Source organism: Neofelis nebulosa, chromosome 4 (genome assembly GCF_028018385.1).
Source record: "Neofelis nebulosa isolate mNeoNeb1 chromosome 4, mNeoNeb1.pri, whole genome shotgun sequence".
NCBI classification, from domain to species: domain Eukaryota; kingdom Metazoa; phylum Chordata; class Mammalia; order Carnivora; family Felidae; genus Neofelis; species Neofelis nebulosa.
Window position 1 is genome coordinate 165,625,590 of NC_080785.1, and position 16,742 is coordinate 165,642,331.

Here is a 16,742-nt window from a genome sequence, read left to right on the forward strand (position 1 = left end):
ATCAAACAATTTGAAAAGACCATTAGCAAAATTTGTCCATCAGAAATGGGAGTTAGTGATTACAAGCATGGAAGTTAATTTAAAAAGTTATTCACCCAAGGGGCACCTGGGTGGCTCAGTCAGACTCCTTGGGATTCTCCATCTCCCCCCCCGCCCCGCCCCTCCCCAGCTTGCGCACACTCTCTCTCAAAATAAATAAATATATGTTTTTTAAAAAAGAATTTTGGGGGCACCTGGGTGGCTCAGTCGGTTGAGCATCCGACTTCGGCTCAGGTCATGATCTCACTCACAGTTCGTGAGTTCGAGCCCCGCATCAGGCTCTGTACTGACAGCTCGGAGCCTGGAGCCTGCTTGGGATTCTGTGTCTCCCTCTCTCTCTGCCCCTCCCCCGCTCATTCTCTCTCTCTCTCTCTCTCTCTCTCTCTCTCTCTCTCTCTCTCAAAAATAAATAAACATTTGGGGTGCCTGGGTGGCTCAGTCGGTTGAGCATCCGACTTCGGCTCAGGTCATGATCTCGCGATTCACGAGTTCGAGCCCCGCGTCAGGCCCTGTGCCGACAGCTCGGAGCCTGGAGCCTGCTTCCGATTCTGTGTCTCCCTCTCTCTCTGCCCCTACCCCGCTCACACTCTGTCTCTCTCTCTCTCTCTCTCTCTCTCTCTCTCTCTCAAAAATAAATAAGCATTAAAAAATAAAAGTATATCAAATGAAGAAGAATTTTTGACAGCTTTTGTCCCCGGACTGTTTCTCTTGCCCGCTTTCTAAAACCCTTCCATGCCTCTTTCTATCCTCTCTCCTCCCCTTTGCCCTGTCATTCTCAGGCAATATGGAACGTTGGCACGGCCATTCTGTTCCCCTGCTTCCTGGTTGCCTAGAAGTGGTTAAGGCTGAAAAAAATGGGTTTAAGGGGAAAAAAATGTGTTTGACGTGGATTCAGCCAGCCCTTGCGAAGGCTGTCCGAGGTCACAGCAGTTTGCTATGGAAATGATTCAGTATCGCGGAGAAATGTGGCAGCCAGTGGCCAGAAAGCCATGAGAAAAATAAGGATCTTGGTGGCACACAGGTGTTTTCCACACAAAATGCACGATTCAGAAGCTGCATCATTATGGAAATTGTCCTTTTGTGCCACCCTTGAAAGGATCAGATGCTCAGGTCTGTGCCAAAAAAGTGGCTTTTAAAACCTTCCCCCCACCAATTCCTAAATGGTCTTTAAAGTCCTAATAGCACTGGTTAATTAACAGCCATTAGTTAAATAAAAACAGTCAATTAGGAAGAAGCCCTTCTGGGACGGAAAAAAAAAAAAAGTTTTAACAACCACCGAGGGGAAATCCTTTCAAGGAGATTTGGAAAGCTCCCAGAGGGATGTATTTCATACCATTCTTGGACTCAAAACTCATTTTTGGTGGTCCTGTGGTTTTACTGGTTAATTCTTTTCTTGTAAACATGTGGTGAAACTTTTTTTTAAATTTAATTTTTATTTGATCTTTCAGCCAAAGCTATCTTTTCGTTTTATTCTGCTTTTGGGTTTTTTTTTTACACCCTCCCCCCTCCCCCCCCCCCGCCAAAAAAACCCAAATCTGATTGGAATAGTAATGTTTGTGCTTGGAAATACAGACACACAGACATACAGACGGCCTCAACAGTACGAAAAGATCTATGGAGAAAAGCTCAGCCTTTCTCCTCGTGTGTATGTTCCCTGATGATGCTCACTCTCTTCCAGGAATGTTCTGTCCATAAGCAAGCAGGCTGCAGAAGAGCCACGAGACGTCCTGAGTAGAGGCCGAGCACATGGGTACCCCCCCCCCCACCCCGGCTCTGTGGTTTATTAGCTCCGTGAGCTTTCTCCGAGGAGCCTCTGGTGGCAGTCACCAAGGCCAGGGCTCAGCAAAGGGGAGCAGAGACTCGCTGTCAATATCAATCTGTTTGCAACCCTATCCCTGAGTTACGGCACCTGGAGTGTTCCCGGGGACCTGGACCTTTCAGGTTTTTAAAAAAAAAAACAGGGGCGCCTGGGTGGCTCAGTCGGTTGGGCGTCCGACTTCGGTTCAGGTCATGATCTCGCGGTCCGTGAGTTCGAGCCCCGCGTCGGGCTCTGTGCTGACAGCTCAGAGCCTGGAGCCTGTTTCAGATTCTGTGTCTCCCTCTCTCTGTGCCCCTCCCCTGTTCATGCTCTGTCTCTCTCAGTCTCAAAAATAAATAAACATTAAAAAAAAATTTTTTTAAAACATTTAAAAAATCATTGCCCAGATATAATCCACATAACATAAACGCCATCGTATTAAAGTGTGCAAGCTGGTGGTTTTAGCATATTTAAAGTGTCACGTGCTCATTCCCATCGCTTAATTCCAGAACATTTTCACTACCCCAGAAGGAAACCCCCAACATCTGACCCCGTTACACAGGCCCTCAATTCCCCCTCTCCGGGTCCCTGCCAGCCGCTAATCCGATGTCTCGCGGGCACGGGATCTCACCTCTCGCGGCCTCTTGTGTCTGGTTTCTCTCACTGAGCGTCGTGTGTCCCGTGTTCGTCTCCGCGTGTCACCACTTCTCTCGTTCTGGCTGCATACTAGTCCACCGTGTAACTACACCCCGTTTGGTTCATCCGTTCAGCCGCCGGTGGCCATCTGGGTCCTTGCCACGTTTTGGCCCTTGTGCGTAATCTGCCACAGACACTCGTGGACCAGTTTTGGTGTGGACGAATGTTTCCCATCCCTTTGGGCATTTACCTAGTAGGGTTGCTGGGTCATAGGAGAACCGGGTTGAGGGTTTCCGTTTAAACAGCGGGAAAGTCCCAGGGAAGCCAGGATGTGTTGGCCACAGCCTGTGAATGATGCCTCCTTGATGTCCTTGGCCCTGGACCTTTCGTTGAGAGGACAAAGTAAGCAGGAATGCGTCCCATTCCCTCCACCACCACCGGCTTTTCTGGTCCTGTGGCTTCCCATTCTGCAGACTCTGGTTCCGCCATTTTCCCTTTAAACCGTGCCCTGCGTGGTCCTCGGGAGAGCAGGGTGTGGTCCGAGTGGCTCTCTAAGCAGGCAACACTTTCTCTCGGGAACCGACTGTAAGCGGAGGGCACGAGGGGAAATGTCAGCCTCTCCTTGGTCCGTTGAGGAGCAGAGGCCAGTCCCTCTCCTCCATGGCTGTCCCCGATGCCCGGTGAGAGCAGGGACCTGGCGCTCCTTTGGTAAGGGATCACTTGGGCCTGCATAGGGATCCTGGGAAGCAAGGAGTGACGGAACAGAAGGTTAAGTCCTGAGCTCAACTTGCCTGCAGGAAGTTCACACGTGCCCCCTGCCCGGACGCGATCCGTAACCACCGCCTGGGCAGGGGGTCGGGCGATTGCACGATCCGTGGGAAAGCCACGGGTGGATCTGGGAGCAACTCCTGTGTGTGTTTCCTGGGTTGGGGTCAGAGGGTTCAAACCCTTCCTATCAGCACAGAATTACATTCTCTTCCTCCGACATTCTGCTCGTGGGAGAACCGCTTCACAGTCTCCGCCCATCTCACCTTAAGAGATTCGAGCAACGAAAGAATGGAAAGCAGGGTCTCTGGAGATGTTTGCGACACACCGGCTTCCTCAGCAGCTTTGTTCACAGTAGCCAAGAAGTGGGGCGACCTGTGTGTCCATCCGTGGACGAAGGATGAACGCCACGTGGTCTGTCCACACACTGGAATATGATTCTGCCTCAGGCCATCCTGACACCTGCTGCATCACAGACGGACCCTGAGGACATTACACTCAGAGAGGGAAGCCAGACACAGAAGGACACAACCTGTGTGACCCCACGCACAGGGGGAGTCGCGTCCACAAAGACAGAGAGTAGATGGTGGGGGCGGGGGTGGGGAGTCCGTGTTTCATGGGGACAGAGTCTCAGGTTGGGGAGATGGAAAGTTCTGGAGACGGATGGTGGGGGTGGCTGCACGACAGTGTGAGTGTCCCGGATGCCACTGGACTGTACATGAAAAACGGTTAAACTGGTAAATTTCATGTATATTTTATCTCAAGTTTTAAAAACTCTTTAAAAAGAAAGATTTGGGCGAGATTCCTGCACATGTGCTGTCCTACCACCCGTTTATTCAACAGCGATTTAGTAAAGGAACAGCTGTGCTCCGGGTTCAATTCTAGAGCAGGGCTCCTGAGCCTCAGCACTTGACATTGGTGCCGGATCATTCTCTGGACCAGGACCGTCCCATGTGTGCCGGGTGTGGAGTGGTGTCCCCACCTTCGACCTGTCAGATGCTCATAGCCTCCTCTCCCCCATTCATGACGGCGCCAGCTCTGCAGGGACACGGAGCAGGGGACTTAGCCATGCCGGGGAGGGTGCCCAGGGGGGCATCACACACACCAGCTCCCACCACGTGCCTGGCTGGCTGCGTCCAGTTCCGCACCGGGGCCCTGGCCCTGGGGAGTCTTACCGCCTGGGGGAAGGCCTCCCCTCTGCCCCCCACCCCCCGTGCTGTAGAGGGAACAGCCAGGGCTGGAGTGATGTCAGGAAAGAGAGGACCCGGGATGTGTGCTGGGACCTCACATTCATGGATTTCATGTCCGAAGACATTTCAAGGCTTTAAGCAGGAAGATTGTTATGTTTTATTTTTTTATTTGGTTTTCTTTTAATGTTTATCTTTGGCAGAGAAAGAGAGAGAGAGAGCAGGGGAAGGGGCAGAGAGAGAGGGAGACACAGAATCCGAAGCAGGCTCCAGGCTCCGAGCTGTCAGCGCAGAGCCCAATGTGGGGCTTGAACCCATGAACCGTGAGATCATGGCCTGAGCCGAAGTCGGACGCTTAACCGACTGAGCCACCCAGACGCCCCTCATTCCTATGTCTCTGCCCCTCCCCCACTTGCACTGTCTCTCAAAAATAATAAACGTTAAAAAAAAAGAAATTTAATTTCCATTTTCTTAAATGTTTATTCACTTTTTGAGAGACAGAGAGAGACAGAGCATGAGTGGGAGAGGGACAGAGAGAAAGGGAGACGCAGAATCCGAAGCAGGCTCCAGGCTCTGAGTTGTCAGCAGAGAGCCCGACGTGGGGCTTGAACTCACAGACTGTGAGATCATGACCTGAGCCAAAGTCAGAGGCTTAACCAAGTGAGCCACCCAGGCTCCCCAAGAAATTTCATTTTCAGACTGTTCATTGCTAGTGTATAGAAAAACAATTGAGTTTTGTATATTGACCTTGTATTCTGCAACCTTGCTGAACTCATTGATTAGTTCTCAAAGAATGTTAGAATGGCCTCACAGAGTATTCTTTACTCTTCTGACTTTAATAATAGTCTGGGAAGGATTGACATTAATCTTTCTTTATTTTTTTTTAAAGTTTATTCATTTATTTGAGAGAGAGAGAGTGCATGCGCTCGAGCAGGGGAGGGGCAGAGGGCGGGGGAGAGAGAGAATCCCAAGCAGCCTCCGCACCGTCAGCATGGAGACCAATGTGGGGCTCGAACTCACGAACCTTGAGGTCACGGCCTGAGCCGAAACCAAGAGCCAGATGCCCAACCAACTGAGCCACCCCTAATTTTTCTTTAAATAGTTGGTAGAATTCACCAGAGACACCATCTGGTCCTAGGCTTTTCTTTGTGGGAGGTTTTTTGATTACTCATGCGATTTCTCTATTTGTCATAGGTCCACTCAGATTTTCTATTTCTTCTTGAGTCACTTTCTAGGAATTTGCCCATTGCATCTGGGATATCTAATTCGGTGGCATACAGTCGTTCACAGTATTGCCTTACCATGTTTTCTGTTTACATAAAGTTTGTTGTAACGTCCCCTCTTTGACTCCTGATGTGAGTAATTTGGGTCGTCTCTTTTTTTTTTTATCCCGATCTGTCGAGTTCAAGATTTGTCAGCTTTGCTGATCTCTCCAAAGGACTAACTCGTGATCTTCTTAATTCTCTGATTTTCTCATCTCTGTTCCATTCATTCCTACTCTAATCTTTATTATCTCCTTCCTTCCGCCAGCTTTGGGTTTAGTTTCCTTGTATTTGCCATCTTAAGGTGGAAGATTTTCTCTCTTTTTTAACAAAAGTGACTATAGCTATAAATAGTCCTGTACTTTAGCTGAATCCACAAGTTTTGGTATGTTGTGTCATTTTCATTCATCTCGAAGTATTTTCTAACTACTCTAGTTTCTAATTTTCTAATTCCTAATATTTCTGATTCCAAAGTACTTTCTAATTTCTCCTCATTTCTTCTTTGAGATAGCTGAGTCTTACATGTGTCAAATGGTTAAGAAAAACATACACATTACTGTAAATACGGCATCAAGTTGGGACAGACTTGAATTTTCAAAACACAAGTTACATCGGAATGGGCTGTACAACGTGGCTTACAAGACACCTCCCATCACGCCCTAAAACTTTATCACTCAGCTCCTCACATCCAGTCCATCAGAATGTTCTCCAAAAATGTACAGTCCAGGAGAACTGTAACAGTCTCCTGAGATCTCTTGCTCTGTCTTTCTTGTGTCCTTCAATCTGGCCCCCATGTGGTGAGCTTTTTTTTTTTTTTTTTAATTTTTTTTTCAACGTTTTTTATTTATTTTTGGGACAGAGAGAGACAGAGCATGAACGGGGGACGGGCAGAAAGAGAGGGAGACACAGAATCAGAAACAGGCTCCGAGCCATCAGCTCAGAGCCTGACGCGGGGCTCGAACTCACGGACCGCGAGATCGTGACCTGGCTGAAGTCGGACGCTTAACCGACTGCGCCACCCAGGCGCCCCTGTGGTGAGCTTTTAAAATCACAGATCACAAATCTGGTTCCATCTCCCTCCTGCTTAATTAAAGCCCTCCCATGGCTTCCCAATCTGATGAGGAGCCCTTCCTATGGCCTGGCAGACCTTAAGTGAAATGACTCCCTCCAACCCCTGACTCACCATCCCCCACCCACTCATGCCCTCCCCATTCCTTCAGCTCCAACCATACCCAGTGATCTCTTGTTTATTTAAAACGAGTTTCCACACCAGGGATTTTGAATTCTTGATAATTTTCTTTCCCTCTTCCTCATTATTCCAACATTGGCCCGAATGTCACCCTCCCAGAGAGACCTAGGGTGACCAGCTCTTCCTGTTGGGTCCAGGAACTTCCTCTATTTAGCACTGAAAATCTCACATCCCGGGAAACCCCATAATCTCAAACCATCCAGGATGGTTGGTCACTCTTGAGAGGCCATCCCTGGCTACTCTATCCAAAATAAGCCCCACCCACTCACCCCCAAGTTACTGTCATACCCCTTTTCCTGTAAGCCTGGGAATTGTGTCCCTAGCACCTAGAATGGTGTCTGGCAAATAGTAGGCAAACAATACATATTTTGACTAAATTAATAATTGAAGGAAAGGAACTGATTCCTAAGCTTAAGGCTCCACCATACAGGTTATCTGCAGGAAGCAACCCACCAGACAGTGGCCAAATCAATTCAGCAGGTCACCATCGAGCGTTTTCATTTTTTTTCCTTTTTTTTTTTTTTTTTAAATTTTTTTTTTCAACGTTTTTTATTTATTTTTGGGACAGAGAGAGACAGAGCATGAACGGGGGAAGGGCAGAGAGAGAGGGAGACACAGAATCGGAAACAGGCTCCAGGCTCCGAGCCATCAGCCCAGAGCCTGACGCGGGGCTCGAACTCACGGACCGCGAGATCGTGACCTGGCTGAAGTCGGACGCTTAACCGACGGCGCCACCCAGGCGCCCCAAGCGTTTTCATTAAAATGAAAAGAATAGAAAGGATCAAGCATTGCCTCAAGTATCATGCTTTGAAAATTTTGTTTTAGTTGTGATGTGTTTGTGTGGACTGGGCCTTTGAGTCAAATGTATTTCCTGCTGTGATTCTGTGGTCAAAAACATTTGCAAACCACCCATCTAGTGGTCAAATGCATGGACTTTGGTACCAGACTGCTGGGATTTGAAGCCTTACAAGCTGTTTGGCATTGGGCAAATTCACACATACTTTCCAGACCTCAGTTCCCTGATCTGTAATATGGGGGTAAATGCATATCGCATTTCTTGGGAAATGAATGTGAGATTCAACCGAGTTAGCATACAAAAAATGTTTAGATCAGTTTCTGGCACCTAAGAACAATTTAATCAGCACTCACTAATATGATTATTTGTTGAGTGAATGGATGAATGGATGAATGATCGGGGCTGAGGTCTAATCTTCCTTTAAATTGCCCTGCTTGTTTCTTCCCCAAACAAGTTTTCTCTCTTGGTGTTCCAGCCCCTTCCCCCGAACAACTATATATGTTTACTTATTTATTCAGTTTATTGTCAGCGTTCCCCCATTAGACTAAAAGCTCTAGGAGAGGCTGGATTGTTTGTGCAATGTGTAGTTGGATTTACGATCTAGGGATGAGGGGGGGTGGTGAGAAGGGAAGAGGGTTGGCAAACATTTTCTTGTGAATGGCTGGGTGGTAAATATTCTAGGCTCTGCTTATGCCATTCCATTTTTGTGCAACGAATAAACTTTTCACTATGCAACTCTTGTCCATGTAGTGTGAAAACAGCCTTCCACAGTTTCTTAAAGGATGGGCCTGGCTGTGTTCCAATAAAACTTTATTTACAAACACAGAGACATAATTTGGCCCAAAGACCACAGTTTGCCAACTCTTAAAGATATTGAAATACTGGATTCAGTAATACAAGAGTTTCATATAGATAACACAAAATTCTTCTTTTGACTGTTTTAAACCACTTAAAAAATATTCTAAAACTCTCGGCTTGTGGTCCATGAAAAACAGGCGGCGGGTAGGATTTGGGCCGCAGGTCGGAGTTTGCTGATCCCAGACTCAGACTGTGTTCGCATGTCCGGTAATCATTTGTGGAAGAAACTAAGGCCCCATTAGAGTCACCGAAACTTAGCCTTCCCGGAGCAGCGCCACCCACCGGGGGGCCACGCGCGCTTCCCGCTCGCCAACCCTCCGAGCCGTGCGCGCCTCCTGCCAAGCCCCGCCCCCCTCCGCGGCAATTGGTCAAGACTCGCCCTCCTCCTCTCCAAGGAACGCCCCTCCTGACGGGCACTGTGAACAGCCAATGGGGTGCCGGAGGACCTTACGCCCCGCCCCCCTCGTGCCCTTTGGAGGCGGGCGTGGGCGGGCCGTTGAGGGGTGGGGCGTGGAGCCTGGTAACCGTTGCCGGTAACAACGCCCCGCCCCATCGCGGCGGGCGGGCAGGCGGGCAGGCGCGCGAGGCTGGCGGGCGGGCGGCGAGAGCGGGAGGAGGAGCGGCTGCCGCCGCCACCGCCGCCGCCATAGAGACTGTAGCCGTGGAGACTGTTACTTACCAACGGGGACCAACACGCAGCAGCCGCTGCTGCCGCCGCGGGAGCTGCTGCCCGAACTCCCGGCCCGAACTCCAGGTGACCGATGCGACCGCCCCAGGCCCGGCCGGGCCGGGGGAGTGCGGGGGGCGGCGGGGGTCCGGCTTGGGGGGGGGGGGCGGCAGGCGGGCGGTGCGGCCCCCAGCCGCTCACCCCAAACGTCCGGGACGGCGCGCCCGCGGGACCCGCCTCCTTAGCCCAGTTCCCCAGGCGCGGCCGAGTTTGGGGGCGCCCGGGAACCCCCCCCCTTCTTTTAGCCAAACTCGGGGGCAAGTGGGAGCCCATCGCTTCGCTGTTCAAAAAACTTCCCGAGTCGCGGGCCCCCGAGATCCCACTCTCAACTGTTACCCTCGAAGGCCACGAATTGGGTGCGCCCGAGGCCCCTCAAACTTTTACCTTCAAATTCCCAGAATTGGGGCTTCTGGGAACCTCCTGTTACTTTTATTCCCCAGATCCTTAAATTGAGGGCGCTCGGGCACCCCTCTCTCACTTTCTCTCAACTTCTTGAAACCATCTCAAGCCCTTACGTTAAACTCTCTGAATTGGGGGGTCCTGGGGACCCCTCTTCTCCTTTAGTCCCCAAATATTCGAAATTGGCGTTCCCGGGGCCCCTCTCTCACTCTTCGCCTCATACTCCTGAACCGGGGAGGGGGCCTGGAAGATTCGTTTTCACCTTTGCCCCAATTTCCTGGGTGTGGGGTGTCCGGGGGACTGGCTGCTCGTTAGCGAGTTTGAGGGCTCCCCTGGAATCCTTCTCACCCTTTAGCCAGAAGTCGATGCGCTCGTCTTGGGGGAAACACCCCCCCCCCTCACGTTTTCGCCCCAAACTCTCCGATAATCGGACTTCCCGGGGACCTGTTTCTCACCTCTTGAGGTCTTGAGCAAAGATCCTCGCGGCTAAGGCTCCTCAGACACTCCTCCCCTCTCTCCCTTTGAACCCCCATTCCTGAGTTTGGGCGGGGAGGGGGGTCCGCCAGTGCTTCCACGCCCCTCGGGAAGCCCCTTCGCACACCCGCAGCTCCCCCATTTGGACTGATCTCCAAGCGAGAGAAGAGTTTCACCAAAAGTTTGTTGTTGTTTTTTTTAATGTATCAATTTATGATTTTGTTTAAAGAGCCCAACTCGTGGCCCAAACTGCTCAGTGACACTTTCTCTTGAGATTGTGCGAGTGCGTGTGCGTTTGTGAATTTAAACCCCACCCCTGAACACCCCCTCCCAAACGCGCACTTGCACACGCGCACACACACACACACACACACACACACACCCAAACGCTCTAGTCCTCTCCCGGCCCCCTGGGACGAGCCACGGCGCTCCCTCCCGCTCAGTCCCCGCTGGCTGTTCTCGGCTGCTGCACCGGCAAAGTTGGGTTTCCCGATCCCAGTGGCTATTTCAGGGGCCCCTGAGGCCGAAGTTCCCCTGCCATTCCGGCGGAGGCGGGGGTGGTTCATCGTCCTAATTTTAACCTCCCGCTTGCCCCGCAGGAATGAGGGAGGGCGTCCAGGTCCGCTTCTGGATGCTTTCCTTACGCGGCCCCCCAACGCACAGAGCACGCACGCACGCACGCACAACTGCACAACTACCGTCTTGCTGGGCGCCGCGAACTGTCAGTGCAGAGCAGCCCCCCCCCCCCCCCCGCCAGCGGTTTCCCCTCCCGGCCTTGCCTCCGCCAATCCAAAATATCAAACCTTATACAAGACTCTCGGTTTCCACTGAGATTCCAATTAAATCATTCATTACGGTAATGGTAATAATGACGCAGAACAGCAACAACGAAAACTTTTTTTTTCCTTGCACATATTGTCAACATGTTCTTATCATTTGGCTACCTGTTCTTTCTCTCCCTCAAGTTTAAAAATAACCTTAGAGTTGGTTCCTCACCTGCTCTTGCCAGAGAAGTGAGGAGGAGAGTGTATGGTAAGCGCCTTCCCCTCTCCTCCCCCCCCTCCCCCCACATCTCAGCCTGGCCCAGCACCCCTGCCACTCCACCAGGAATCTGATTTCCTTAATCACTGATCACTGCTAATTTGGACCCGGACAGGCTTGGTGAAGTATCAGAGGGGATTTGGTAGCTTTTAAAAAAAAGACTTCCTACAACACGATGGACAAACGTAACTGCTCCTGTGGTCCTGTGATATTCCGGCTGATTTCGGCTGGGAATGAGCTCAGAAACCGTTGACCTCCGCAGTAAAAGTGAAACTGAATTATTTAGCCCCTTAGGTACATTACTCTCTTGTGCCAGATAAGCTGCTGAGACGCTCCAAAGGGGCATCTGGGAACAGGGCGACAGAGTTATGAATTACACCAGGCAACAGAACAAGTCCTTTGAAACTCAGCTGATATTTGCATTCTGGGTGAAGGGCACGCATTGCCTCAATATCCAGCTTTTAGCCATGCTTACTTATCACCCAAGTGCTGCCAGGAGGGAGCCATTCTCCAGAGATACAGATCCTGGGAAATTGTTTATCTGGATCTCATTCCTTGGAGCTAAATTGTAGTTTCAGACTCGAGTTAAAATTAAGTTCATATTAAGGCAATATTTAATTAATTGAACTTTAATATTGTAACTGAGTCAAAATTTTGAAGGTACTGGTGGGATTTTTTTAAATAATCACTCGCGATTGTTTTGCTCGTAAAATTCCAGGGCCTGTAGGAACCATATCTTACAATATATTTATTTGGCCCTTTGTAATTAATTGCAAGTTGACCACTTATTTAAATAATGTACCTCCCCCACCCACCGCCCCACCCCAGACACCTACTTACTTGTAAAATGTGGACTATTTGAAAGGCAAGGGAAGTTCACAGAGAGATCTTCTGGCTAGTTGGGACCCTCACTGAACTTGGGGACAGGAAAGTACAAGTCCTGATCCAGTGTCTGAAACCCCTGGCCCGATATGCAGGCAGCAAACACATCCATGTTGTTTGAGTATTCCAACCAAATGGGTAGATAAGGACCATAAACAACCTCAAGCCAGTTCGGGTTAGAGTCTGCCAAATTTACCAAAAAGCTTCCAGATTTCAGAGCTTATTGGCTGATAGAGCTTTGGCTATCAGCACTGTTATAAGGGATTGTGGACTTACATATTTAAAAAGACGTTTCCACTCCCTTTCTAGAATTTAAATGGTGAGCAGCTCTGCCACAGGTCATGTTCTCTAGACGAGTGCCTGGCACACTTAATTTGCCGAATGAGGGAGTGAGTGAATACGCACTGAAAATTAGAGAGAAAGCTGAGAACCACCTACGTGCTTCTGGGAAGCCGCAAGAGCCGCAAAGGAATTCTTACGGGGGGGGGGGGGCGGGAGAAGAGGGAAGACTTTAGGAGAGGAAGACCCAGAATCAAGTGTGTGGGGGACAAGGAGTAGGTGAAGGAGGCTGGGAAGAAGAACCAGGGATCTGCGCCTGGGAAGCATGGTCTGCCTAAGGAGATGAGTGGGGGCACCGGACCCTCAGGCCTTCCGAGCAGAGAAGTCTGTCCAGCTACTCGCCGCACACATCCAGGTGGATTCTGACAGGCAGCTTAAACACAAGGTGGCCAAACGGAGCTCCCGAAAGGCCCCACGGTCTCCTCCAGGCTCCACGCCCGCTGGCTTCTTCCGCTGGCTTCTCCTGGTTGATTTGGAGTCACCCCGTATTCTTTTTCTCGTAAGCCATCAGCAAATGCTCCGGCTGCACTGTCAGTGGGGACCTAGAATGTGAGCACGCCTCACCACCCCCGCCGCCAGCCCCCGCTCCGGGCCACCCGCGCCTCTTGCCCAGATGATTCCAGCCCGCTAACCTGGCGGGGGCATGTTCCCTCCTGTTGCGTGTCCCTCAACTCCAGACCCTCCCACGGCTCCCATCTCACTAGGAGCCGAGGCCAGCCTCCTCCCACCCTGGGCCTCTCCAACCCAGGACTCTTTGGCCTCATCGCTGACAGTGATCCTGTTCCTCAGGCCACTTCACCCCTGCAGGCCTCTTGGAAGCCCCTCGAGCCTTCTGTCTGGAAAGCTCTTCACGCGTGTAATTGGGCGGGGGGGTGCTCTCCCACCTCCTCCAGGCCTTCTCTCACACGTCACCCTCCCAGACCACCCCTCCAAAGTGACACACTCTTAGCCCCCTTGCCTTTCTCGTTCCTTAGCATTTATCGCTCACGTGCCAGACATAATGTGCATTTATTTTCTTACCACCATTTCGTCAGAAGGTCAGCTCCTTAAAGGGGAGGAAGCTGTGTGTTTAATTCACTTCTCTTTCCTCCGAGCTGAGCGCAATTCTGGCACCGAGTAGGCACTCAAGCACGTTTGTTAATGAATCGTTTCCTGCATACCTCCAGGGGAAGCCCATGTGGAAACTGAGAGTTGCTGCTCAACTGGCCATATGTCGCCGCCCGTGTCTGTCTTGCAGCAGCTTGGGTGGGACGCGTCGGGGGCAGAGGGAAGAATCAAGGGGAAACCGTAGACCCGGGCCGGGACCCGGCAGAGAAGGGCTTGCGTGTGGTGTCTCCGCCGCTTAGCTCGGGGGCTGCAGGCAGGGTGTGGCATCCGTGAAACAGATGACGATCACCATGTTAGAAAGATTACCGCTGTTTAGCACAGGGCCTGGCCCACAGCAGGTGCTGCCCAGAGACTAGCTGTGAACTATTCTTATCACAATGGTTATTATTACAATTAGGGAGCGAACGGGCAGCAGCGGCCTGGGATCACGTTCTTGGTTGGGTTTTCCGACCAGTACAAGCGCGAGGAGGCCTTCGGGACGTGGGTTTCGCCCGATGGAGTGGATGAGCCTACGCTGTGTGTCTGCGGGCGAGGAAGGCCCCCCAGTGAGTGTAGCGGCGGGCTGGTACCGATACATCATCCCGCAAGCGTTAAGTACGCGGCAAAAACACAAGCAACCAAAGCGACTGGAGCTCTTCCATTTTGGTTGTGGCGTGGGCCCGTCTCCGCTTCGTGCCCACACGTCATCGTTTCGGGTGAGCTCTGGCAGGTGGCCAGCTCTGCACACGGACGTTTAAAAGCCGCTTTCCCTTCTCCGTTACCGCTGGCCCTTGGGCGCCGTCCTGGCCAATGTCCGGAAATCAGCCGCTCGGAGGTGAGAAGCGGCCCGCCCTTCGTGCCAGGACTCGAGTTAGGCCCTCAGGAGCAGACGGCCTGGCCTGGCTCCTTGCTGTGTTTCCTTCTCTTTTCCCGAAACGCATTCCTGCCTTATGATACACAGGGCTCGTGTGCCTGAAAACGCTGTTGGTATGCCCTGGCAGCTCCCAATTCTCATTTTAAACGTTCTGGAGTTCTGTGGCTTCCTGGGAAATACAGTTGACCTCCCAAACCTGTAAGTGGTGCATACAGCAAGTGGGTATCAGACGCTGTGAGTCAGACCACACCTGCCGTAGTCTGCTTTAGGAAGGAAGGAAGGAAGGAAGGAAGGAAGAGAGAGAGAGAGAGAGAGAGAGAGAGAGAGAGAGAGAGAGAGAAAGAAAGAAAGAAAGAAAGAAAGAAAGAAAGAAAGAAAGAAAGAAAGAAAGAAAGAAAGAAAGAAAGAAAGAAAAAGAAAGAAAGGAAGGAAGGAAGGAAGAAAAGAAAGAAAGAAGGAAAGAAAGAAAGAAAAAATCATACAGCCAATTAAAAATAGGTTGTCGTACTTACACGGAAGGCCTGAGACAATGATTCTTTGTCATGCACTCTGTAATGAAGCCCAGACGTGCTATATGCAGTAAGCCTATTTCTACTAAGATCTCCACGGTTATTTTGAGCCTGTGTGTGTGTGTGTGTGTGTGTGTGTAAGAACTCGGCCACTGGGTCCCGGGGAGCTCTTCAGGAGGTGACAGTTGAGCTGAGACTGAAATGCTGACGGGGAGCAGCCCTGTGGAGTTCAGAGGAAAGAGCCTTTCCAGGCATGGGGTGGATGTGGGGGGTCAGGTGCAAAGGGCCTGTGGCTGGAGGACACAGCTGGGCCTGGGCAAGGCAGAGAAAGGCAGCCATGTGGTTGATGCCGGTGACATCTCTGTGGGGCAGGCATTTGGGTGGGGACAGTCCTGGCGTGGCTGTGTTTTCAGGAACCTGCGAGCGGCCCTGACCAGCCGAGTACAGGGTACAAGGGAGATGACATTGGAGAGAGGAGCAGGTGTTGGCAAACGACAGCCCTCAGGCCCATTCCAGCCTGCAGCCTGTTTTTGTGAGTGAGGTTTTATTGGAACGCAGCTCCGCTCATCTACATGCTGTCTCTAGCTGCTTCTGCGAGGCAACGGCAGAGTCCAGTTTTTGCGAAAGAAGCAGAATGTGACCAGCAACACCTGAAATATTTACCACCTGGGCCTTTAGAGGAAAAGCGTGCCGAGCCCTGGCTGGACATGTGGGTCTTGTCTCTGGCGCTGGGCTGAGAGCCGCTTGTGGGGAAGCAGCTTTGTGGTCACGTGTGATTTTGGAGGGTGCGTCGGAAGGCTTCGAGTCTGGAGGTAGGCAGGGGAGAGGAGGTTGTTGCCACGGTCCATGTGTAAGGCGACAGGGGCCTGCCCGACAGCATCGGCCAGGGGGCTCTGGGGAAGGCTGAGCAGCCAGGTTCTCAGAGGCTCGGGGACTTCCGGACTCGCTGGGCCGAGGCGCGGGGAGGGCGATTCTCAGCTGTCTGACGTTGGGGGGCTCTGGTAGAACGTGTCACTGCAGTGAGTCAGGGGCCACGGGAGAAGCTGGTGCTGGGCAGGGGAAGTAATGAGTCCCGTCGTGGGTGCGGCCAGCTTGAGGTGTCTTTGGGACATCCTGCTGGGGACGGCTTTGCAGTGGGCAGCCGATCGCAGGGTCTGGAGCCAATGGGGGTGGTCCAGGCCAGGGGTTAGCATGTAGGAGCTGTCGGCACACAAAGGGTCACTTCAGTCACGAAAACGCATGGGACCATCCAAGGAGAGGGTGCAGAGTGAGAACAGAAGGCCAGAGCCGTCAACATCCAAGAAGCAGGAGCCAATGAAGAGTCAGCAGAGGAAAGTGGTTTTTTCAATTGTGGCAAAGTACATGGATCGCATAAAATTCACCATCGTACCCGTTAAGTGTGCAATTCAGCGGTACTAAGTGCATTCACATGGTGTGCAGCCATCCCCACTGTTGCCAAAACTTTTTTGTCACCCCAAATGGAAGCTCTATTCCTGGTAGCAGAAACTTTCAGTTCTCTTTCTTTCTTTCTTTCTTTCTTTCTTTCTTTCTTTCTTTCTTTCTTTCTTTCTTTCTTTCTTTCTTTCTTTCTTTCAAGTTTGTCCATCTGTTTTGAGAGAGAGAGAGAGAGAGAGAGATGTGGGAGGGGCAGAGGAAGAGGGAGAGACAGAGAATCCCAAGCAGGCTCCATACTGTCAGTTCAGAGCCCAGTGTGGGGCTCAAACTCATGAACCACAAGATCATGACCTGAGCCAAAACCAAGAGTCAGAAGCTGACCCGACAGAGCCACCAGGCTCCCCTTTTAGTTCCCTTTCTACCCTC

General features: G+C 51.3%; 1 protein-coding gene and 1 long non-coding RNA gene across 3 annotated transcripts in view; both read left to right on the plus strand.

The window, feature by feature from the left end:
• Positions 1-2,026, plus strand: part of LOC131510767 (uncharacterized) — a 35,702-nt gene extending 33,676 nt beyond the window's left edge. The window contains exon 3 of the long non-coding RNA XR_009261176.1: positions 1,718-2,026. This is a non-coding gene — a long non-coding RNA (uncharacterized LOC131510767). The remainder of the gene's footprint in view (positions 1-1,717) is intronic.
• Positions 2,027-9,141: 7,115 nt separating this feature from the next.
• RFX2 (regulatory factor X2) overlaps positions 9,142-16,742 on the plus strand; it is a 92,125-nt gene continuing 84,524 nt past the window's right edge. For both annotated transcript variants that reach the window (XM_058728295.1, XM_058728298.1), the window contains exon 1: positions 9,142-9,344. The gene's annotated coding sequence lies outside the window, so the exon portion shown is untranslated. The remainder of the gene's footprint in view (positions 9,345-16,742) is intronic.